At 41.6% G+C, this 24,765-nt stretch overlaps 1 long non-coding RNA gene across 1 annotated transcript; it reads right to left on the minus strand.

Moving 5' to 3' along the window:
- Window positions 1–212: 212 nt before the first annotated feature.
- On the minus strand, window positions 213–24,084 carry LOC134419048 (uncharacterized). The gene is made up of 5 exons (XR_010027951.1): window positions 23,963–24,084; window positions 15,039–15,218; window positions 11,625–11,717; window positions 1,527–1,643; window positions 213–327 (listed from the first exon to the last, which is right to left on the minus strand). It is a non-coding gene; the product is annotated as an uncharacterized LOC134419048 (long non-coding RNA).
- Window positions 24,085–24,765: the final 681 nt, after the last annotated feature.

The following is a 24,765-nucleotide window of genomic DNA, read 5'->3' on the forward strand; positions in this document are numbered from 1 at the left end:
CTCTAAAATAATTTCTTCTCCTGAGGTCCATATTCTCTTCTCCTTGGATGCTTCCACTGCTCCTGAATTCCAGACTGGTTAAGGTTTTACCTCTCTTCACTGTATCATGATCCCATCAGGGGCTGTCTGGGGATACCAAAGGCTCTTGCACTCCTTTTCCCTAGGCATAAGTTGCTTCAGAATTAAGGATTTACTTACATAGGTACAAAATGAGCTGCATAATTAAAGGGTCTGAATATTGACTCAGGTTTCTGTTTCTGCATTGCTTCCTTGTTGACATAATTGTCCTTCAGCCCTCTGTACTTGTCCTACAGTTGTATGTCCTCCCTGGGAAAAAAAAAAAAAAACAAACAAGGGGAGAGAGACTTCCGTGATCACAAATCGTCAACCAATCACCCACCAAACTGGACGTTCTTGTAGCTTATCGAAAGCATGACACTGAAGATGTCAAGCTGGCTGCCACACACCCCCAAGGACACAAGACTTAGTCCCAGCCTTACTGTTGGTTTTTGCTAGGTATGTACATGCAAGTGTCCGAGCTCCAGTGTAGATGCCCTGGACACATTAACTAGGTAGATAGGAGTGGGTATTTCTGTGTGCTTGATTTCAGAGCTAGGTAGAAAACAACAATTGATTTTTCTTTCTGAAAACACTTTCAAAGATATTGCCTTGGTTTTGACAAATTTTATAGAAAAATGGGGGGAAAAAAACTAAGTTAAAATCAAAGGAAAATTTGAGTAATAGTTTTTCAAAACTCAGTAAGACATTCAGAACTGGAACAGGCTGAACATCTCTGAATCCTGTCTGAGCTTCAAAAGAGACATTGCAGGGATTGCATTAAATTAGGCTGCTATTCTCCCACTTTGCTGAAAAAATGAGTGTCCTTTCTGTGTAGAATAACTGGCTAGGATCAGCTTTAAGAATGGCTGGCAAAGGACTTGGCATAGAAAAGCAGGCTTCCCCTCCAACCCCACAAACTAGCTCACCTTTGGTGTGGGTCTGTCTAGTGAAAGCCTTACAGAAAAACGACTGTGACCTATTTTGTTTCATAGCAAACGTGGCTCTGATGCTCACATAAAGATTCCTGTATTTCCTGAGTGCTCAAAGCTACTTACATGGGAGAAGATTGCTTGGTAAGTAAGGATTTGTAGGATCCAACGAGCCAAGAGCATAAGAAACACGGGGCTGTCAAATCACTGGTCCCTCCAGCCCTGGTCTCTCCCAGCAGGAGCTTTCTGGGACCCCTGACTCTGGCTTTATGTGATCTGTACACAGCACCAATACAATCCAGACACAATCAAAAAAACATCAAACCATTCAAGCAGCTTTTCATCTGACAAACCTCTAAGTGAAGGATTAATATGCCCTGAGAGATTTCAGAGAGATAAAAGCTTTGTTTTTAGTTCAACAGCCCTGCCAAAGGGTTCAGAAAGTTGCTTCCCAAGTGTTAAAATACAGCCCTCATCTGCATTTGTAATTCAGTGTCCCTGGAACTATAAACAGCAATAGCTTATGCATAAACTCACCCTTCATCCATCATCAGCAGAAAAATGAGTTTATCCATGATGTACGATTTCTTTCCATCAGATTGTGGAGACGGGGTTCTGGTTGTATTGTTTCTCTCATCACCTTCCCAATCTCAGCTGAAAAATAAGACATCTACTTGACCTTGAAGCCTCTGATATGAGGAAAAGCTATTTTCTAAATGATTAAAGTGAAGCAGTGCTACGCAGTTCTCTGCTCTACCTGCAGTAAAGGTTTACTCATCTTTTTTTGAAGAAAAAAAAAAAAGAAGTTAAAAATATTAAAATCATCAAGTACAAGTAATGCACTGGGGTTTTCTTAATTATGCCAATTTTGGGGAGCCCCTAGAAACATTACAAGTTTCTAGTGTGAAAAAGACATGTGGTTGAGACACTTTCTCATAGTGTGTCTTTCTTAACAAGCAAGGATTTTAAATATCAGTCCCAAACATTTTTCCTCAGTAGAGCACATTTGCTCTGCCTGTCAGACTCTTTTTTTTTTTTTTAAGGTGGACGAATATGTTTAATAACTGAACTACTGGAAATGGAATGATCTTCTGTGTTGCTATAAAAGGAGAGCATATGCTTTTATAGAAATTATTTATAAGCAAATGCCACAGTTGAAGTTATGAGCATTATAAATAATGCCTGTCAGCTGAAATCTTTCTCAAGTTGAAAATTGAGGTTACTCTAAGCTAAGTGAATGGAGTAACAAGGAACTGGGGAGATTGAAGGTAGAAGTACCTCCCCGTTTGCATAATGACTGAACAGGAGGTAAGAAAGGAATGCTGAGACATGAGTAGCTGCTCTTCTCCAGGAGTTTTCAGAGGTGCCTGCACAGAGAGCTGGGCTGGTGTGTGCAGGGACACAGGCACAGGCACCTGCTGAACCCCTGGCTGTGACAGCCCTGACAGTGTGCCAGAGCTGCCAGCAGGTCATGAGCTCACCCCAAGGAGCTTCTGGGTCAGGGGGCCTGGGCTCAGCCCTGCCTGGCATTGGTTGCTGCCTTTCCAGCCCAGGCCTTCTGGACAGGTTACCTGAGAGCCTGGCAACTACCTGGGAATCATGAAAACTGAAGAGGTCACTCAGGAAAACAGGAATAGGGAATGAAAGGGCTCCACAGGAGATCCTGGACCAGTGAAGATGTCTTTGCTCGCTGTCCCATCTTTAATTAGTTTACAGATGCATGTCCCTAACTGAGCATTTGCAAGTTCACTTCTTTTAAAACAGATTGATAGGAACAGAAAGGGTTGAATCTATGGAACTGCAATGTGAATGACAACATTTGAGGCAACAGAAAATCTCAGCAAGGAATTTAAGAACTACTTCGTTTTCTTTCCCATTTTTTCACTTGATTCCTTTGCAGGTCAGCCTGCTCACAGGCCTGCTCACAGTCTTTTTTGTAGGCATACAGGAATTTAACATATAGGACCAGAAGGATGTTTCTGGGACATATCACCCATCTATACTACGGCAGCTTCCCCTCTTGCCTTGCTCTGCTAATCAGATTAAAATTCTACTCCAAGCCAATACAACATTATCAGTTAGAAAACTTTGCTTGGTAGCCAGCCCACACATACCCATTTTCAGCTTGGAGCCATTTGTTCAGCTCCACTGTTATCCTTTAATTTCCATTAGCTTGTCCCCAAATGCTGTTAATACCATTTGTGTGTTCAGAGTGCAGCTGCATCCTCTCTCAGTCCTTGGTTTCAGGCTCTGATCACAAGACAGGTTTTTCTTTTCCCTGTCATCCTTGAATAGCTGCTCAGAGCTGTTCAGATCAGGCTGTTCCATCCCCCTGGCAGCTTTTCAGATTGGACTTTCTCTTTTTAAAATATGGTAAAGCCAACTTCTACCCATTACTTAAAATTACATGTCTAAATCAGGTTATAATTATTATTTGGGGGATATCTCATCAGCCCTTCTCTATGCTTGCTTAAAATAGAAAAAAAAATACTATATCTACAGTGATAAGTTCCGGCACCACAAGTCCCATTTAACCATCATCTGAGTAAGACAAAGTCAAGCCCATCTCTCAATAGTTGTTTCCAAGTGATAAGGAAACTAGATGCTCAGACACCCAACTAGAGACAGCCAAGATTTAACGGGGATTTTATCCAAAAGAGGAGACTCCCTCCCTGTCCATGAGAGAAGAGAAAGTTTGGGTTGGAACACTGGTTGAGTAGAGTACACCAGATATTTGATTTATCAACATTTTTCCTCTTACCTGTGCTCATTTGCATACAGTGACAGAAATAATTTGTTTCTGTGGGAAACAGTTGTGTTTCTGTCCCTATTGTGTTTTAAAAATGCATTCTATGTAGTGTATTTTGCATTAGCAAACTGGCAGACCACTGCACACATATTGCACATACATACAGTGATCAATATCATACTGCTCTATTTCTTAAAAACAGTCTAAGGATTCTCTGTATGGCTCATAAAGGCCCCAAATCCCATTTTTTCCTTGGCTTTAGCAGCACATTACTGTGTTTCCAGGGGAGATGGGTATGACTTACCACATCTGATTGTGCAGTAATAGCTGTCCAAGGATTTACAACCTTTGCTATCTTCTTGTTACAAAGGATCCTGCCAAACATGAGCTTTTCTTTCAGGAAAAACAATTAGCCATACACACTGAAATCAGGAATTATTGCCATTTTGGAACTTCTCCGAGATTTTGGCAGGGTTGCTCTGGAGACCCGTACAACCTCTCCTGATGGTTGGCACCCCATAAATATCAGGGGCAAGAGCAATCTCTGCTTATAATTGTCCAAAGGAATTCACTTCTGCCTCCTTTCATGATGTCATTGGCATTGTGAAAAATAATTGCTGAGGTTAAAATGTCTCTGGATGACCTGTCTTGCAGTAAAATTGCTAACTCACAGTCACCACAACACCCCAGGGCTGCTATCTGTGGCCTGCCCACTGCCTGATTGCAACCATTAGTCTGGGAGGACAGACGGCTCAGATAAAGAGATTAAGATAAATTCTCTGCATTGATCTCAGATTGAGAGGAGAAATGGAACTTCTTCATTTGGAGATGGATCAGTGGAAATAACTTTCAAATACTACTGACTATTTCTGAGGTGAAAACAATTGTTAGTGCCTTGCAGCAACAGAGTTTTCTTATTTAAAATGAACATCATCGTTCAGAAATAACTCCCAAATTACCATCTCATTTCCCTTCCCCAAAAAGGCATTAAATGTGATCAGTGTGCTCACACAGGGAAACAAATAAGTGGTAGAAAATTAGTTCAGTGCACATATCAACTGACTAATGGGAGTTCTAAAGGCAGTGAAGAGATGCACAAGCCCAATTTGCTCCCCTGGCTTGGTTTCAGGATCCTAAAAGAAATTCTAGAAATAGGAAAAGAGGAAATCCAGAAGTGCCCCACTGGCTGTGTAAAAAGGTTAAAGGCATCTTGGATAACTCTCATGCTGTGGTGAGCCAAGGCTACACTGGTAAGGGGACCCTTAAACTGACAGAGAAAAGTAAAAACAGGAAAGAGAAGGCAAAAATAACTTAGCAGGAGTCAAGATGGCAAGAGAAACTTCAAGGAGCTGCTTAACAAAAGGAAAGATGTAATTTAAGTCTATTGCAGTGGAGAAATAATAACACAAAGAATTTTATATTGTTTAGCCTGTATCCATCTGAGCTACCAGCACTGGCATCTGGTGGTGTTGGGGGTTGGTTTGGTTGGTTTTCTTCTTTGTAAATTAAATGTTAAATCACTGCTTGGAGCCAGAAGCAAATGGGTAAAAGGGAAGTAATATCAGTAAATATAAAAAATGTGGGTAATCAGGATGACAACAAACTGGACACTCACTGTCTTGAACAAAGCTCTACAAATTGAAGCACAAAGAGGAATTGACCCTCAGTTTCTTCAACAAGAACATCTTTGAGCACTAAGTGGAGGAACAAACCTGTAGTTTGATGGCAGCCTCAGGTCTCTACTGCTGAAACAGCCTCAGGATTTCTACAAATTACAGAGGAGTCCCCAAACACAAGAAGCCATTTCCAGCACTAAATAACAGTATATTTTAGTTGGTGTTTAAGAGACAGTTCCACAAGCCAAAACCAATTTTAAAGAACATGAGGTGTGAGAGAAAATAGAATTAAACTGAAGGAAGTGACAATTGAGAACTTAATAAAAACACTTTGAGTAGATGCCCCCAAAACCACAAGTCTGGGCTAAAAAAAGAGAACTGCAGGTTAAAAAGCAGCATGGCTTTGAAGGAAATGAAAGCCACAGTACAGCAAAATAAATATTGCTGTTTTCATTTCCTTGCACTGTTCAACAGCATTCCCTTCATTCCCAGGCATGGGCTAAGAGAAGAAGGAAAAGGTGACAGCAGTGACTCTAAGTGAAAACTTGCACTTTAAAGAAAGGGAAGCAAAAGGTGTGGAAAGACTCATTTGGCAAGCAGAGCTGAAACACTGAGAGCTTTTCAAATGTACCTTTGGTCCCCATGCTGTCCGTGGCAGCTTTGGAGCAGTTTGGGAAGCAGGAGCATCACTCACACCACCCCAAAAGCACTTTGTTTCAGGAGTTTTGTGTTTGGCAAGATGTGAAGTGGTAAAATGTCAAGGGCAGGTTGTACATGAAGAAGCAAAGGACAGCTGCCTTCCTCTACTGAAAAGTAAAAATGAAAATGACATTTTGAATATAGAAAAGTATAGACAATTTCAGTAAATGCAGCTGTTGGGAAAAAAGGCCCAGAGCCTGTTTGAAGCTCATTAATGCCAATGATAGGTTTGAGAGTCTGACAGTTGGGTAAAGATGCTTCTTTTCTGGGTAAAATATTACAGTGATGCCACAGGGTGACCTTCAATTCTGTTCTTTTCAGAAAGAGCTGTAAAGGACTTTCTGTCTGCCAGTCTCAAGGACAAGTTTAGCAACAACACACAGCACACAGGGCATGACCCATCCTCCTTCCCCTTGCCCGAGTCAATTACACATCAATTAAATTGTGCTCCCACGTTCCCCTGGTCTCCTCTCCAGCCTTTCATCAAGCAGGTATTAAAAGGAAGCACTTCCTTCCTCCAGCACTTGCTAATGCTGTCAGCCCAAGGTGAGAGCGGGCTCAGAGCAAGAAAAGCACAGAGCAGCATCCCAAGGCTGCCCATTCCTACAGAACCTGATGCATTATTTCAGCAGCTCCTCTGGGGCCCACTCTTTCAAAGCTTTACATTTCTTGCCAGCTCAGAGGCTCCAGTTTCTCTAACGTTTTCTTTACGGTAACTCCTGGCTGCACCAAGCCAAAAGTACATATTTTTCAGCATAGATAAATCCCTTTCAGTCACATCTGAGAATAAGACAATTACATGAGCATTCACTACATCTTACTATGAGCATGGACAGAAACAAGGCAGCCAAGGCAATAAATTCCAGAAGAAAGGCTTCTCCCAGGTGACCAGCAGGAAGTACATGAACAAAGGTACATATGTTAGGCGAGGCAGAGTCCACAGCAAGACGTGTAGAAGGGAGGGAGAGAATAAATCTTTCCCTTATTCTCAGTGGAACTGTATTAATCTTGCCTCAATTAGGCTTTTCTTACCTATTCCTTTTCTCCAATAGGCAAGCAAATAAAATCCATAGGAAGGATGGAAAGAGGAGAGCCACGGCTGAGGCAGAACGTTCCCTTTGGATGTCTGGAGAAAAACCACCTTCCATTTCCACTCCCATGGGGTACAGAGTGTCTCTTATGTACAGTAACAGAACATACACACTCACCTCTTATGGCCAGGGTGCCTGCTGCACTCCTACACAGAGAAATTCCTGTGCCCTAGGTCTGTGCATGTAGGGGGATAGAATATAAGTAAATAAAGGTAGTATAGAAAGTAATCTTACCCTTAAGGAGTTGCAGTTGAGCCAATTATTAAAGATTAGGAGCAGGCCTGACTTTAACAGGCCACTGCTGTAGCCAATAACAAGAAGAGTGCTATAAAAGAGTGGGTTGGTTGGTTGAGGGGACCTGGAGGCAGCTGGCTGCTGTGAGGACAAGGAAGAGTCAGTGCTTAAAGGAGTTGCCTACCAGAAACATCAAGGAGGCATGAAATTTTAGCAATATGAAACCTTTGCAATATAATGATAACATGGGAAGTGGGGATTTGGAGGGGACCTTCACAGTAAAACCTTCAGATGTGACAGTGTTGAGGCATGTTAATGATCTCCTATGAGCAACTGACACAGCGTGCAGAAACAGACACAGAAATCATTCACAGCTTTCTTACCCAAAGGCTGTTCCCGTTTATTGAAAGCACAATCTGCTGCAGTCAGCAAGATCTACCTCCTATATTTCTGCCCCAAAAAAGAGAACATATCTCCTCATCTGCCTAGCCATCACCTTCTGATGTACCACAGTACCCTAAAACCAGCACTGGATTAACACAACATTGTCACCAGGTAGGACCCAGCAGCACTTCCCTTCCTCATCACCACACATCCCCAGGGGAAGCCCATGAGCACACTGTCCCCAGCCCTGAGTGACCAGCTATTGCCTTCTGCCTTGCTCTGCCATTCCCACAGCCCTTCCTCAGCAGAGCACTGTGATGGTCCCAGACTTCTCTTCCTCTCTCACTGCCTTCCCAGTGCATGGCAAAACCCCTTTCCAGGCACACCCCCTTGGATCCAGCATTCTGCACTTCTCCAGCTTTGACTCAGAGCTTGGGCTCCTCTTGTGCTCTGTGTTTTCCCAGTGCCCAGCACAACAGGGAGCTCCTGGGTGACCTTCCCCTGCTCCTTCCCTGTCCTTGCTTACATAATGTCTATGACTCATTCATATCAAGTCGCCCGTAACATGCAACATCTGGGTCTGTTTTGGATTTTCTCCTTCCTCTGTGAAGTTGTCAAGTCAGCTTTGGGATATTTTGTCTAAACTTGATCCTTATAAAGTTGATGTAATTAGGATGGGAAATCCTTTCCAATTTCATCTTTTGGGGGATAATCCCATGTTGCTGTATGCTATTTCCTCACTGGATGTTTGTGTTAGGAGAAGCCTTTTCTTCCTAGTTGTGAATTCCATGTAGTTTTGGAACAGATAATCCATGGGTCATTAACCCTTTCTGTGCTCCTGTTGAGCTCCTCTTACCTTGTACTCCTCAGCATTTTCCCCCCTATGTATATTCCCTTGAAAGGCTCCTCCATCTGTTTGGTATTTGAATGCTTGGAACAGACTCTGTTTCTTGGGGGATGTGGCCCTTTCCACATAGGGCATTATCTGTTTTACCTTTAAAAATGTACCAGATTTGTAAATTTGAGGGTAATGATTTATAGCCCAACTGGTCCTAATTATCTCATTACTAGTCAAATAAGGACTTCTTCCAAATATCACATAACAGATGGTGAAGAGAAATTTTATTTCCAGTTCTTCCTAGACTAACATTTGAGGTAGCATGGAAAAAGAGAGGAGAGGGCAGAGCTGGACACAGATGGTAAACATATTTGGTTTTAATCAGCATTTAAAACCTTCTCCTATTTTGGCCAAAATTTCTTACTTTCAAATCTGACTCAAAATTGATCAACTATTTACTACTCTATAAAGTTCATCTGTTTTTGTTTTAAGATGCAGCGATGTCACAACAAATCTCTAAGTTTTAATAACAATATAAAATCCAAACAAGCTACATTGTACCAAATGTATTTACATTTTTCTTAGCAACAAATTTCTGTTACTACAATTGTAGCAAAGTAGAGATAAACAGCTGAAAAATATCTATGGGGTACTGTTCATAATCCAGGATTTGATGTAAAGTCCAGAAACTTTAATTTAAAGACTGAGTCATGTAAAAGGCAACTAGTACTTATATTACAGCTATACTAAAAGACACATATTTTTGTCTGTATATTTTAGATTACTGCATGGCTAGTGATTCTTATCCATTGTGAAATCTTAATAACCAACTTTTGATCTTCTCAGGAATTTTATTTCAATATATACTGGGTAATTGTTAGTTATTGGCCATTTATTAATTTTCTTGACCTTGAAACTAGTTACGTATTTTAAGGGGAATTAAAGTAATCAATTATGATAATACCCATAACAACCTGATCATATAGTGGAAGGTATCTTAATGTACATACCCTTCTATCACAAAAAAACCCCAACTATATGTAGACAAAAAGAAGAAGAGAATTCTAAAGAAAGTCCTATGTAAGAAATGCACATTACTGCCATGTTAGGAGCCACAGGATTCCAAGAGTACCTGAAATTCCCTAGACAGCTGTAAACCAACACTGGCTTGATTATTTATCTGCCTTTTCCAATGCATTTGCTGAGTTGTTGTGTTTAGGGAATGAGGAAAATGTTTGATTTACTCTTAGTGCTAGAGATTTTAATGTGTGTTCTCATTTTTACAGCAAACCTCTCTTGTGACTTTGAGGCATCCACCTTTTGCCTGTTTCCAATGCATATCAGTCAGGAGGAAAGAAAACGTTCTGTCTCATTTTTGGGCAAACCACGGCAGTATCTCCTTCCCATCAGTGCCAATGTCAATCCCTTCTTTGCTATCTGGATGGGAAAGATTTAAAATTTGTTACAGTAATTTAAACAACAGCAGCAATTTTTCAGCTTTGTCAGCTGCCTCAGCCCAAGCACCTCCTGTTTTCTACCAAACCCTTGTGCTCTCCCTGCATCCCCGTCTGAGGCCGGCACAGGCTGAGCCCGTGTGTCAGCCATGAATGTCTCCCTCAAACCCTCAGCCAGCACCATTCCCCCCAAAAACCTTCCTGACTTTTCACAGGAATCCAAACACAAAAGGCCCCTCACAAAGAGCAGTTTACTCATCCTTGCCTGACTTCAGCCTCCTGAGGCATGGCAGAGCTCCTCAAGATCTACATATTCCATGGGTGGTGCTTGTGGCATCTCCCTGACACAGATGATAATACCCAACACAATGATACCCTCCAGATGAAAGGCTCTGGAGGAAAAGTCAGCCCTGAGCAGCCATTCATTTTATGTGATCACCTTCTACAGAGTACATCTGGGACCAAAAAGGGAATGATTTCCTGTTCAACTGAAGGTAGGAAAACCAGCAGGATTGAATAAAGTAAGTGAAACTGATGTGAAATCCATGGCCTGAATGGTCTGTGCACTGCTCCTGGTGACAACAGGGAATTCAGTTTCTAGCATGTGGCACATAACTGTGGAAAAGTCCTGGAGTTATATGTTTTGTGTTTATGGGCTGGCAGAAAGCTGAAGATGTGGTACAAAGCAGTGGTAAATAGAGAGACATGAGTTGGTTTGGTTGGTTTGGTCTGTTGAGGTTTTTCTTGCTAAAATCTCAGGTTTTAGAGCTGGTCCTGTGCTGGGTGAGAACCTGACTCAAGATTTCTGTGTTTGGTACCAACACAACACTGCTGCAAATGCTGCTCACAGTACCCTGAGTGGTGAAACAACAAAACCTATGGAACTGTGGAATCACTGGGGCTGGAAAAAACCTTCAAGGCCATTGAGTCCAGCTTTGACCAAACACAGCCATGGCCAAGAACCCACTGAATCTATGGCATATTCTGAAGGCTGAAAATTTACCATGGAAATTTGACTTGAGGAAAACATATGAACATATTTTCTGCTCATTTTGGTGATACAGATGCATGTAAAACTCAGGGGGGAAAAAAAGCTTGTTCTTCAAGGTTGTATACACTGCTAATAAATAAAAAATGAAATCACATTATAAATACCAGATCCTCACACAATGAAATTCACTTTCCTTCCATTGATTTAAGCAAGTATTAAATTGATTTAAAGGCAGCTGTGTCAACTTCTATCACCAAGGGGTTTGGTTCTGAATATCTAAGAACTTGATTTCTTGAAGTCTTTTATATTTATCACTCCCATGGTGCACAGAGAGGCTGATCATGTCTCAGCAAAGTGGAGTTTGCCAGACAAGTGAAAAAAACTCAGACCACTCACCATGTGACCCCGGTTTAGATCATTCCATGTGGGGACACATATGGATATGGAAGTACATTTTTTCATGTGTATATATATATATATATAAACATATATTTTATATGTACATGGAAATAAAATCATATTGATTACATAGACAACTTCTTAAATGATATATATCTAAAATATTAAAATGAAAATTACCAAATCCTTCTGGCTTGATCCCCTGCCTTGTCTTTGCTCCCTCATGTGTATTCATTCATCCCTCATGCTGGCTTGCCCCTGAAGGACCAAGGTCTGTAAGCAGAGAGAGAGTAACTTATCTAAATCTCAAATTACAATAATCCAGGATTTAAGAAGCAAAATGGTACCATTACTGCAGATAATTGTAACTCTGGAGAAATAGGTCAGAGCTGCAGTTCATCTCACCACTGCTACCAACAAATGAGGTCACAATTTGCTTACTTTTACTGTGCTGTTGCTTTAAAAGAAAAGAGCTCATTTTTCTGTATTGATAAAGGTAATGAATTCCCAGGCAGCAACACAAGAAGAGATAAAAGCAGGAATTAAATCTCTGGTCTATGTGGCCTTGGGTATCCAGTCCCACACAACACAGGCACAACAAGTCAAGGCTCTTTTTAATACTTCTTTTGCAATCACAACCACTGTTCCCCTTCAGTTGCATACAATGTGCATGCAGATGTAACAGTGTTTTCCAAACACCCTCAGTGGAAAGGATAAACATGCAGGCTCTTCTCACTCCTGGAACCTGCATTCTCTGGGTATTTGTTAGAGACAAGTTGTCTCTGCAGAACAACTAAAGCCAATGAAAATAAGAATCTCAGCATTTTCTGTAATAGCTCTTGTGGAATGTAGTCATTCAAGGAAGAATTTGTGCAGCTGGTAAAGGCAGTGTGACTACAAAAAAATGCAGCCTCCCTATAAATTCTCTGTGATCCCTGAGGAAACCTCAGGAAAAAGGCCATTGCAATGCAGATCTGCATGGTTCCCTGAAGGATACTACACTTCCACAAATCCTCCCCTGAAGAGATTAAGCTTTGCAACAGTTTTCACTCAAATACAATTAATTTTGATGGCCCCTGCATGATTACAAGTCTAATGTTTAGTTTTGCTATCAATTACCACACGAGACTCTTCCTGGGTCACTACTCTGTGATCTACTATGGCTTTACTTATATTGAGCCATCTCCTTTCTCTCCATAATTTACACATTTGGAGTACAATGGTCTCTCTGGACCAGCTCAAGTGTAAAGGAACAGTAGTAATAATAAATAGATAGTAAGTTAATGCTTTTGCTGTCAAGTATTAGAGACATGGAAGAAATTAATGGCCACCTCTCCTGTTCTACAAGCTGGCATAGGAGTTCAATTTTAGTTCAAATAATAGATGTTTATGTGAATAATAAGACTTGTGTACAGGTAAGTCACTAGCAGAGTCTTGTGTGCAACCATTTACTAATTAATGCAGTTTGTTAATGGCAAGTATTTGTATAAATGTTGGTATTTAGGTAATTACTCACCATTTGTAAAAATCCAATCAGCTTGTGCTAGGAGAGAGCTGTTAGTTCTTTCTGATTAAGAGAGGTTACCCTAACAGGAACCCTGAAAGTTTGCAGTCAAGGTTTTTTGAAGTTTTCTGCTTCGCTGTTCACCTCAATATATACATCATCTGTGAAAGATTTACAGAGGAAACCACTTAAACAATGAAATATAAATGATTCCGATGCATTTCTCTGCCAGGTTTTACCCAGAGCGGTATTTGGGGGTTTATGCAGGGATAGCATTGCCTAATGAATCTGGCCAAGTGGAATCAATATGAGAGTAATTAATTTAACTCCATCTTTTTATTTTTCAAAGTGACAGATTTATGATGGGCCATGAAAGAAACATGAAGCATTACCATTTTCTCTCTACTGGAGGGTAGATAAAGATAACTGGTGCTCCTTCTGTGACACAGAGGAAGAGGAAAGCTCTGAGCTGAAGGAGAAGGCAGAAGGGAAGAAGGAGGAGCTGGGAGCAGCAGGCCTGGTCAGCTGATGGCCTGCAGCCATGCCGGGGAGCAGCACCAAAGGACAGCCGTCACTCGCAGTAACTGCGGCATCCGGGGCACTTCCCCAGAGCAGGCAGAGAGATTAGAGCAACAATCACAGAACAGGCACACATTGTATCTGCTGGAGTCCTTCACAGTCATCTTCATTTCACCCACTTATGACCCATTTGAATTGCTGCGCTTGGAAAGAATAATTACTGTCCCAAAAGCTACAATTTTGTTTTCTCTTTTATTTTCCCCCCAGATATCCTGCTCTTTTTTCTCTTCTTTCTTTTTAATGTAAAGGGACTCTAACAGCCATACTAGCTGCTGAAATGGAGAAACCAAAGCAAAAAAAGCATTTAGGCCACCACTTGTATATTCATTCTCCCTCTTTTTGCATTATTCTTGGCTATAAATATTTTTGAATGTTGTCTCTGTGGCTACACACAGAAGTTCCCTTTAGCTTTAGGCTTTAATGACTTAGTCACCAATGCAGCAAAAACCAGAAAGCAAAAACCAAAAACCTGACAATTCACATCAATTCAAAAGCTGTTCCACTGACATTTGATAAGAGATCATTGCAGAAGCAATATTTGGAACGCTACAGGAATGAAACAAGGACTTGATTCTCTTTGTATAAAATGTTCAACAATCACCCTGCTAAGAGTGCAAAGATAGCAGACTGAGTGTATATGTGTTACACTTGTCTTTTTTAGCATTAATTTCCACTCTCCTTGTTTAAACTAGTGGAAGTATTAAAGCTTGTGACAACCACGGTAATTTCAATTTAGACCACTTCAGTTTGGTGAGCACTTTCAATTTGAAGTACACGCTCCAGCAATTCCAGCAATACAAAACACTTTCCTTTACAGCTGCCCAGAATAATACAGGATTTGAGCTCTCTTAACTCTTACTCTCCAAACTCCAAGGGGAAAATATTATTGCATGCTGAGAGTCCTTACAGTGATTTCTGCCAAGCCATGAAAAAACCCTGTAGTTTTACTCATCTGTGCTGATTGTTTTTGAGCAGTAGTGGAAATTTGGAGGGTTTTGTAGGTGAGTGTGCATCTGTGCATCTTGCGTGTGAGCGAGTGAGTGACTGTGTCACCCTGCAGCAGGCTGTACCTGCTCCAAGGCCTGCAGATCTCATTGGGAGCTCTGTTTATTCCAAAGGCTGTTGGTGTTTGCAGTAGGTAAAATGGCTTTCCAAGCCAGCAGGAAGAGCCTGCTCCTGGGGACTACTAAGGTACTGCTGGAGGGAAGAGGAATAGAATCTTTCAAAGATCTAAAACTGCATTTTAAGCACATGTAGACACTGAACAGAAATATCATAAAGTTTTAGTAAAGCAGAATCAGAGTTTACAACCCAGTGAGTGCCTCTACATCTCACCTGCCTGGAAATTTCTCAGGGTTTCAGTGGGATAGGACAACTTTTTCCAAGCATTTCTCTTACTGAGAAGGAGAAACTGTTGAAAAAGATTGCCATTCCCAATGAACAACTCCCATAGCTTCCCAGGAAAACAACATTATATGCAATATATGAAAAGAATATTAGAACACACTTACCACACATGGTGGAGGAGAATGTGGGTAACTTCTGCCTGTTCCAACTCATTCCCTTGGCCACTGCACTCCACACCACCAAATCCTGAGGAGCTCCTGAGGGTTTTTGCTGCATTAAGGCGCTGCTTTCACATGGTACCCGGATTCTTCTTGCTCCCACACTGCTAAGCCTCTGGTTTAGTCCTGGAGGGGGAAGTCAGAGCCAGCAACCAGCATCAGGAACAGGAGATACAGAGTGCCCACAGCACGTACTCGTCCCACCTCCACCTTGCTATCAGTTTCCAAGTCACAGCAAAGTAAATGGTACAGAGCAAACTTTTCCTGGAGCTCCAAGGGAACTGTCAGGCAATTTCTCACCTGGCTGTGGTTTTGTACAATCACTGTGCACATAAATCAAGTGTGACACTTCCATCAACACAAAGTGACCGTAATTGGACTCAAGCAGTCTCTTAAAACAAAAGTAAATTATCTAGATACATGTAAATAAGTCCTGAGAGTACCCTTCACCTCCACACAGCTCTGCTTCCATGACCTGTTGCTTGATTTAGACTTTTCAGTCCTCACACTGTTAGTATCCATTGTCTGCATGGATTATTTATTTTACATCAGGAAAAAAATAAAAAAAAAAGAAAGGCAAAGGAAAAAGAATAAAAGTAATAACTTAACAAAAGATGAAACCATATGTTCCTTCTTTCTGATGTTAAATCCACTTTGGAAGCAAAAAAGGTTATTGGCTCTCTTTGATCTTGAATATGTTGGGTAAATTATATCTCTGTCTAACCAGTTCAGTGATTTTCATACCGCACTCATACTTGACAAGGAACTTCACTGAAGTCTCTGAAAAATGTGCAGCTGTGAAAAAAGCATAAGCAAGAGGCTAGGATGTGTGAGAAATAAGTGAATAAATAAGACCCAGTTTGTGATTCCTGCATGAGAAGTGAGCATGCAGCCCTCTGCAGCCAGGGTGTGCTGCCAAAGCAGGTGAATTAAGAGACCAAAAGGGATTTTTTTATATTTTTATATTTTGTAAGTTGACAATATGGCATAATTCAGAGATTCCACATTAACTGAATAAAAACCTGTAAGGAAGCTACTATTTACCACAAAAGCAGGCTCTTGGTGTGTGTGCGCATTAGGGTACAAGAAATTTTCTTAGAATGCTGACATTTATACAGGACTTTCTTTACTTACTACAAACATAGTATGTGTGTAACCTGTTTTTTTTTTTTTTTTTTGGAAGATGATAAAAATGTATACTCCCTCTTCCCAGTGTTTTCCCCAGAAGCCTCCATAGCTTGCCATGGATTATTTGCTGAACAGTGAATACTATTGCACAGCTATCTCCCAGCTGTCATCCGCTTTTGCTTTAGTCATTCTGCAAGACTTGGGAGCTGGGTTTAATTGTTTCTACACCAAATTCAACTGGTAACTCATAACATGCAGATCAACTAAGTGACAAAAAGAAAAGGTCAGGACAATCAGAAAAATTTTTAAAGAGGATTATTTAGTGCAATCAAGTATTTGTTAATACTTTGCCCTTCTACATGATTACTATTTTCTGTTTTAAAGTCATTCATTGCAAGAAAAGGGTATCTCCTATTCCTGAAACACCCTTAGAATATTAAAATATCTTAAATACCTTAACATATTAAATATAAAATACCTCAGGTATTTCCTTAGGTTTAATATATTTGGGAAAATTGTCAGAAGCATATTAGTTGACTTTTATTCCAATTTTAGTCCATTCTGAAATTTTACTCAGTAATTAATCTTCCTCAAGAAAGTTGTATTATTCCAATATTATATGATAGAAGATGCTAAGTTGGAGTCCTGCATAAAAATTCCTGATGAAGTCTTTCCTGCCACACTTCACTGTTCACGGTATCCACAAACACACTGCTATAAATGGTATTTTTTTAAACTCTATGAGACCTGTCTGATGGTTTCACCTAAATCAACATCAATGGGTTAAATAGCAAGTTCAGGGTTATGTGGTTATTGCAGTTGCCAGGATCAGAAAAAAAAATCTGTCATTTCCAGTAGAGAAATGAGAAAATTTAGTGAAACCCATAAATAAATAACACCTGTACTGCTTAAAAGCAAAATACCACTGAAAGTAACTGGCCTACAAAGTGCTGGTTCTATTGCAGACTTGAAGGCCAGGTAAGATTAAGGCCCAAGAGCAGGGCAGCGATGCCAGCACAGGTGTGAGGGTACAGCCCTGGCTGCAGGGCCTGTGTTACCTTGCCCTTAGGGGCACAGCGAGGAGCCCCAAAGCTGCAGCACTGTAGACTCACATTTCTCTTCACAGAGAAAAGCAAGGCACAATTCTTCCCAAAATTATTCTTGTCATTTGCTGTGCCTAATTTGTGCCAAAGTAGAATGCAATATGGAGACTGTTTACCCAAAGTGATGGTGTTTTGCTTCCTTGGCCTATCAGGGCCAGGTGTGTGTGTGTCAGGACTGTGGGCTGACAGTCACAAGATTCTGTGCAGTGTGTGCAGAGTTGAGTGCTTGGCAGATTCAGTTTAGATGTAATGAAACATAGTGTAACATAGTATAATAAGATAATTAACCTTCTAATAAAATGAAGTCCTCCTCATCATTCCTTCCTTCACCAGGGTTCCCTGTGAATACTGTACAGCACGGCTTAGCCAAGGCCAAGCTGAGGCTCTGTACCATCCAGGAACACACAGCACAGGGTGAAGGCAGCAGTGCAGTTCTGAGTTGCTCTCACTCCCTGGAGATCTTGGGGCTGTTGCAATGAAGGCCTCTCTGTTTTCAAGGCAAAGCCACCATGGCCTGGCCTGCCCAGGGCAGCCTCAGGCCTCCTCCATGGTGTCTCCTCCAGAGGGATAATCTCCTGGCCAGAATGGGGTGCTGAGGGCCCCTTCCATCTCAAGGACATTGCAGATCAGGTGATATTCAAGAGCTTGCACTAGTAACAGAATTTGTGTTTCATGCACAGATGAGGCCACTGTACCCATGCAGAGCTGCTGAGCAGCTCAAGGGGCCCCTGCAAGTGTTTTCACAGGAGCAGTTTGGGTTGGAAGAGACCTTACAGACCATCCACCCACCCCTTGCCATGGGCAGGGACACCTTCCACTGCACCAGGTGGCTCCAATCCCCATCCAACCTGGCCCTGGACATTTCCAGGGATGTGTCCTGGGTAACTGTGGCTCTGCTGAAGGGAAAGCCAGTGTTTGGATTTGCTCTGAATGTCCCTGCAGCTGTGAAACGTGGATGGCAATGCTGCTGGAACCAACTCTCTTGTGAGGTTTCCTGTACTCTCTGCTAGCAGTACTGCTAAGAATATTCCTCAGACAGCTTTTTTTTGCAGTCATTTGGAATTTCACACTCTAGATGAAAGCAATTCAAAAGCAAATTGAGAAGCAGAGCTTAAAAGAAATAAGAGTATTTCAGGTTAGTTGTTTTAAGATTGAAGAAATGAGCAGGCTTAAAGGGAAAGACTCCTTTTGGAATCAGGAATGCACCTTATGGATCCAGAATGCCTCTGGATCTCTGCCTATAGCTGGAAACAACTGAAGTGGTACAGTAGTATAGCTGGCTTATCCATGTTTTGGAAAAGCAGTCCTCTCTTAGCCTGGGGAAATGAAGATGTGTAAGGATATTATCCTCTGTAAGAATTTCACATCTGACACTGCTTTTTGTTTTCCCCACAAAACTCTAGGCAGGAGAAAGCTCAGCTCCCCAGAATCTTCAGCAAAAGTCTCTGGTCTCTGGAGAAACTCCCCAAGCAGCCTCCAGTCCCTGTGTGTGTGATCCTCACATGAGAACTATTTCCATCTCCAGCTTCCCTGAGGACATGTGTTTCCCTTCTGAGTGTTTTTGTACAAACCACCTCTTGGTGAGCAGCTGCAAAACAAGGAGACGTGCTGGAGTCAGCTCTGGAACTGCTCCTGAGTGCTTGCTTGTGCCTCATGCCAAGGAGCTCCAGTGCTTGGGTTTCATGTGGAATATTGTCTGTGCTGTCACCACGGGCACAGCTCCCAGGTCCTGCAGGTTTAATGAGCCTGAGCACACTTCTCACATCTCCAGGCACAGCAGCTGGAACCTGAAACAAATATTCCAAGCTACATTTCCCAAGGTATGTAGAGAGGGCCCAACACAAGCCATCAACACCCAGAGGTCACTGATTTAGGAGGATTTTTATGGATGGAAAAGTAGAGGTGCCCAAAGTCCTGGGTCAGGAGGCTTAATACAACTATTTGTGTTCCTATGAGAGTAACTTTGCTAGCATTGTATCATAACAGTTACAAGTGTCTTGGATTGTCTTTCATTGCCTAAATATCTGCTTTTGTACTAAATATTCACATAGACTGTGACTGAGAATACACTGAAGTCATCTCCTCATATAAAAATCCACACAAATGCTTCTGTTGTTCGGAGTTTTTTGTTCAAAAGTGGATGAAGAATCAATGTCTTTCCTGCTCCATAAACCAATTCTACCTGTATTTTTTCATAGAGGCTGAGTGTGTAAAGCCAAAGTCTTCATTTGAGGGGAACTCTGTCATTATCTTCCATCTTCTGCTTCTGTATCATTCTACATTTCACAGCCCAGAAGCTTACAGGTCCAGCGGAAGGATCCTTGGTTCCTCTACCCTTATTCCAAGGGCTCCCAGAAGTACAGAGAGTGGTACCAGATACAATCCCACCTTTTGTCTCATGCTTCTCAGATGCCTGTTCTTCTCAGGAGCTGCTGCTACACTTCTCTATGAGGAATGCTGGAGGAAGAAGTCACAGCCACAGTATTTGTAGAGAACGGGAGAAGAAATATTGTATTTTTAAAGGAAGAAGACAGCTTGAGCAGGAATGAGAACAAATCAGAGTGAATCATTTTCACTCACTGAACTTAGTACAGAAATGGGGGGAAAGAGGTGAGTGTGAAGATACTTCCCTGTCTCATTCTATAAAATAATAGCAAAACCTGCTCAGGACTGCTTTAAAACCTGCATGAAGCACTTAGTGGAGATACAGCTTCTGTACAAGAACTCAGCAGAGCAAAATCATACAGGAAGAAAACCCATGGACTGATTTAACAGTGGCAGAAAGGCCACCACTAACTGTGTCCCCACCTAGCACATCTACACAGCTTTTAAATCCCTCCAGTGATGGTGATAAAAGTTACTCTGGTCACTCTGGAGAGAAAGTATCTTCAAGAAGACGAAAAGGCAACCTGGCACCCTTCTAAACACGAAATCCTTTAAAGAGAATGATCCTAAGTGATGGCAAGCACCAAGAGCTGAGGGGGAGGGATGGGAAGTGAACCTGGCAGGGGTAAAAGCTGGAGCAGAAGACGTGCACATAGTCCAAGATTTCAGTGCTGAGTGTTGAACACCTGCCCAGCTCAGTGGTTCTGGGGTGAAGAAATAATTGCAGCTGTCTCTGGAGAGGTGGGCTAACAGGGCTTACCCATGTCCATCTTGCACTGACTCATCTCCAGGCCGTGCTGCTGCAAGTTGGCCTCTGCTGGGGAGGAAAGCTTGGCAAAAAAAAGTTCCTCTCTTGCTCAAGGTCTTTGTGCTGACTAGCAAAGGCCAAGTTCCCCAGCAGTGCTGGAAAAGGTGCGAGGATGTGTAACTCAGAGAGCTTGTCTTTTCTTGGTCACAAAAAGGAGTTACTGCCCTGCACTGTGCAGGATGTGAACATCTCCCCCTTTATCTCCCAGGAAGAAGGGAAGGGCTCCAGAGAGGATCTTACCAAGGACTCCCCTGACACCTCAGCCCAGCGCACCCTGTGTCCTCCTCCCTGTCCCCCATTTAATTTAAAATAAAGAGAATGACTTCACCCTTTCTTTGGAAACAAATAATAAACCACACAGCATTTTAATGACAAATCCTTACTGAGTTAAGTAATGCTTTGCTGGAGAGCAGCACCTGGACTATGAGTTTTTTGTGTTTGGTCTCAATCTATGCACACCTTCATACAAAAAGAATTTTAAGATGATCTGAGGGCTAAACCAGGAAATTAGAATCAGAAAAACAATTACAAAGAAGGTGCACACTTCTAACAATCTGGGTAATTAAACATTGGAACAATTCAGCAAGATGGGGGCGGATTTTCCATATGGTTTAACATGTTTGTACTTAGGCTGCTTCACAATGAACACGTATCTGTAGCAAATTTATGAACACGGTTTGGTAACACAGATTTTTGCTTCAACTTGCAGCAAGAGTATAAACAGACTTAAAGTCATTAACAGGAAGGCTAATAGAAAAAATGAATCACACCATGAGCCACACTGGTGATCCCACCCACCTTTCAGACAACACAGGCAGAGTTGAACCAATCTCCAAAAGGGCAGATTGGGATAGAAAAGAAAAGAAAAACAATATTCATAAGAGATTTATAATTAAAGCCCAAGACTCATTTCCGTTGGAAACAGATGGCCAGGCAAAGGCATTGGGGATAATTTAGCTAAAGCCTGTGCTTCAACTTGCTAACAAAAGCATGGATTTAATCTTCCATGCAGAGGGTAACCTGTTTATGGCGTATTACAGAGCAGGAAACACCCGCATCGCTTCAAAACTGACACACTCACAGGGCCAGTGCACAGCCAGCACTGCTGGGAAAGCACTGCCTCCAAGGAAAAGAAATTCCAACTGCAAGGGAACAGAACAAACAAGAAGACTGGTAAAATCCCAGGGAATTCTCCTGATTCACCCAGGCTGGGTGAATCAGGAGAAATCTAATGTAGTGATAATGGGTGGGAGATGCTAAAGATGGACAATAAAACCTTTGTTTTCCTTCCTTTCTTTAAGGTAAACCAAGGTTACTGTGTTGCAGGATAAATCTCAGCACCAGAAACACACTTTTAACACCTTGGGAAGTCTTCTGTCTTGGGAGACAATACAGAGAAGAGTCCCTGACATGGCTTTTCCACTGGGAATACAAGGAAAGTGTTGAGAACTTTACACCTGAGCTTGCTCTCCTTCCATCTACCCTCCCCATAATGAACAATCTTGCTTTACTGCTGTCACAACTACCTCAGTAATTCCCCAAATGCCCTTTTACACCCCTGTGTGTCTCTCACCCGGACCTGTGCTCAGCAGGAACTACAAACTCTCAGACTTGCCCCACTCTCATTATCAAAGCTGTTCATGCTTCCAGCAGTAGTGACTCCCTTGCACTGCAATTCTACTTCTCCTGATATGTTCTGAAAGTACTTGGTGAAAAAAAACCAGTGTAAAATAAATGATCTTTGGGGAAGTAGTATCACTGGACAATTAATGCCTGATGAATTCTGGAATTAGAAGAGAGACTGAGTGAATTTCCTCATTCAGCAGTGACAAACCAGCACACTGCACTTGGAACCAGGAAAATCAGAAAGAAGATTTCCCTGTAACTATAGCAATGGAGCAGCTATTTTATGGCACTGATTACTCACCTCTAAGATCTTCAACATGTTCTGCTGGGAAATGCAACCACTGAAACACTCCTACTATGCATGAGACCCTGAGGGCTATATCTGAACAAATATATTTTCTCTGATTTCAATTAGGGGAAATTAAACAGAGCCTACCCTCTGGAATGAGGAAATGGGGAAAACTGACTTTTGAAAACATAATCCTCATACAAGGACAGGTGTATTTTTCCTGAATTACACATTATAGGCATGGCTGCTGTGAGCATATTATGGGATATAAAATATAATGAGAAAGTTTATTCTATATCCTTTTTCTTTTTTCTGCTTTGCACAGGCAGCTTTTATAATAGGGGTTGAGACAGAGAATGGAAATGCTGTGAGAAAACATGAAATCCTTTTTCTGGGATATTTTCAAACTTGAGTGTTTGGTTTGGTTATTTCTTTTTCTTTCTAAGAATAAACAACACCTAAGGAGTAAAAGATTGCCTCACACAGAACAACAAAAATAATCACAAACTCCACAGCCAGTTCCCTGCCTGGGAGTGCCATCCCAAGCCCAGAGCAGCAGGGGATGCTCTAGGCTCAGTGCAGCCCACAGGGCTTTCTCCACAGGAGGTAATATTCCTGTACATCATTTGAAGGACACTAAAATAGGAGTATTTTATTTACTTTTGATGACCACACTTTGTACAGTCTACTGAAAATCTGGAGAAGGGGTGTAAAAAAACTTCAGCTCCTACTTGGGAACTGGAGAAAGTGCCATAAAATGATTAGACTCTAAGGAGCCAATCTGTTCAGCTTCTAAAAAAACATTCAAGGTTGGAATACAGATGTACAATCAAGAGAGGAAAACAGCAGGTGCCAAAGGACTCTTTGGCTTGTGGATAAAAATAACAAAGCTGGAATCTGTAACCAGACCAAAAATCAAACTAGAAAGAAGGCATTTATACCTTTAACTCAGATATTAACTACTGCAAGAGATTTACAGTGGGAAGCAATGGATTTTCCATATTTTTCTGATCTAAGTCAGAAGTGGATGCTTTTCTTCATGTTAGTTCAAGAAACAGCTACTTTCCAGTTAAACAGAATTTCCTGGGTTTGAGCAATGAAATGGGACTTGAAGACAATGATAAGAAATGGCAACCTGAACCCTGTGCCTCTGGGAAGCCACTGTGTTCTGTGTTTCATAAGGCTACTGTGTAAGCAGACAGGACAGTGAGAATGGTTATTGGATGTTTATGAATTTAGCTGAATTTAGGACTCTGCTATAGGAAATGTTTCCTGTGTGCCTCTGAGGAACAACCGCAGCTAACACAGGAAAGACACGACTCCACCTGGATTTCAAGGACTGTCTTCTAGTACAGGTCCATGCTGGCCTCTGGCATGGATGAGAAAGAAACAAAATGTCACTGGGTTCTCAGCCTGCTGAGACTTTTCCACAGATTTCAATATAAGCACTCCACAAGTTCAGTCAGTCTGCAGGGTAAGAGAGTAATGGGAGAGAAAGACAGGAACCATTTAATCTCAGCTTGCTCATTACCTGGGATAACTGCTGGATCTTGGCAGGCTCACAGGCTAAGGAGTTCAATGACTGCTGGTGAGGGCTCAGTGGCTGTGGCAGGGGAAACAGCACACTGTGTTCCTCCTCACAAAAAGCAGACACTTCTTGCTCTTCTCTGCTGCCATTCCATGCAGGGGCTTTCTAAGCAGACTTTCACATCCAATGTTGAAAGCAGAATTAATCATGCAGCCTTTTTCCTTGCAAAGAGAAGAGAAAAAAAAAAAAATCTAGCAGCAGCAAAAGCCTCAAAGAAATCACATTTAAAGACAAAAGAGGCTAAAGTCACCTGGGCTGAAGGCCAGAGCTATGTGCTCCCTCTGTACTTTTTCAAATCCTTCACTGTAGATTTCTTTCAAATTCTCCACAGCCACAGAGTAATAAGAGATCAATTCTTCAGGTCTGCCAAGAGATTGCTTAGGGGTCACTTGAGAGCCTAAACAATTTGGTGAAGATAAACACCACCAACCCAATATGCTTTTTATCAACGCTAATTATATTCCCTCCATCCAGAGTGACAAGATGTAATGGAATTTGCTGATGAAAACCAAAATAAAACTGGAACCAATTACTGTAAAAAAGTATGCCGTGAGAGAAGGACTTCAGAATGTTGCCCAAAGGTAAGACATTACTAGTTATGCCCTTCAAGTTTTGCCAATATTCTGAGCTTTGAAGCTTGTGTTTCTTTAGAAGAATATTAGATGATGATATATGAAGCATTTCTTTAATAGCATACAGTTCCTCGTCCTAAAATGCTCCTTTTAAGCAACGTGCAATTTCTTCAC

Source organism: Melospiza melodia, chromosome 5 (assembly GCF_035770615.1).
Source record: "Melospiza melodia melodia isolate bMelMel2 chromosome 5, bMelMel2.pri, whole genome shotgun sequence".
Classification (NCBI taxonomy): domain Eukaryota; kingdom Metazoa; phylum Chordata; class Aves; order Passeriformes; family Passerellidae; genus Melospiza; species Melospiza melodia.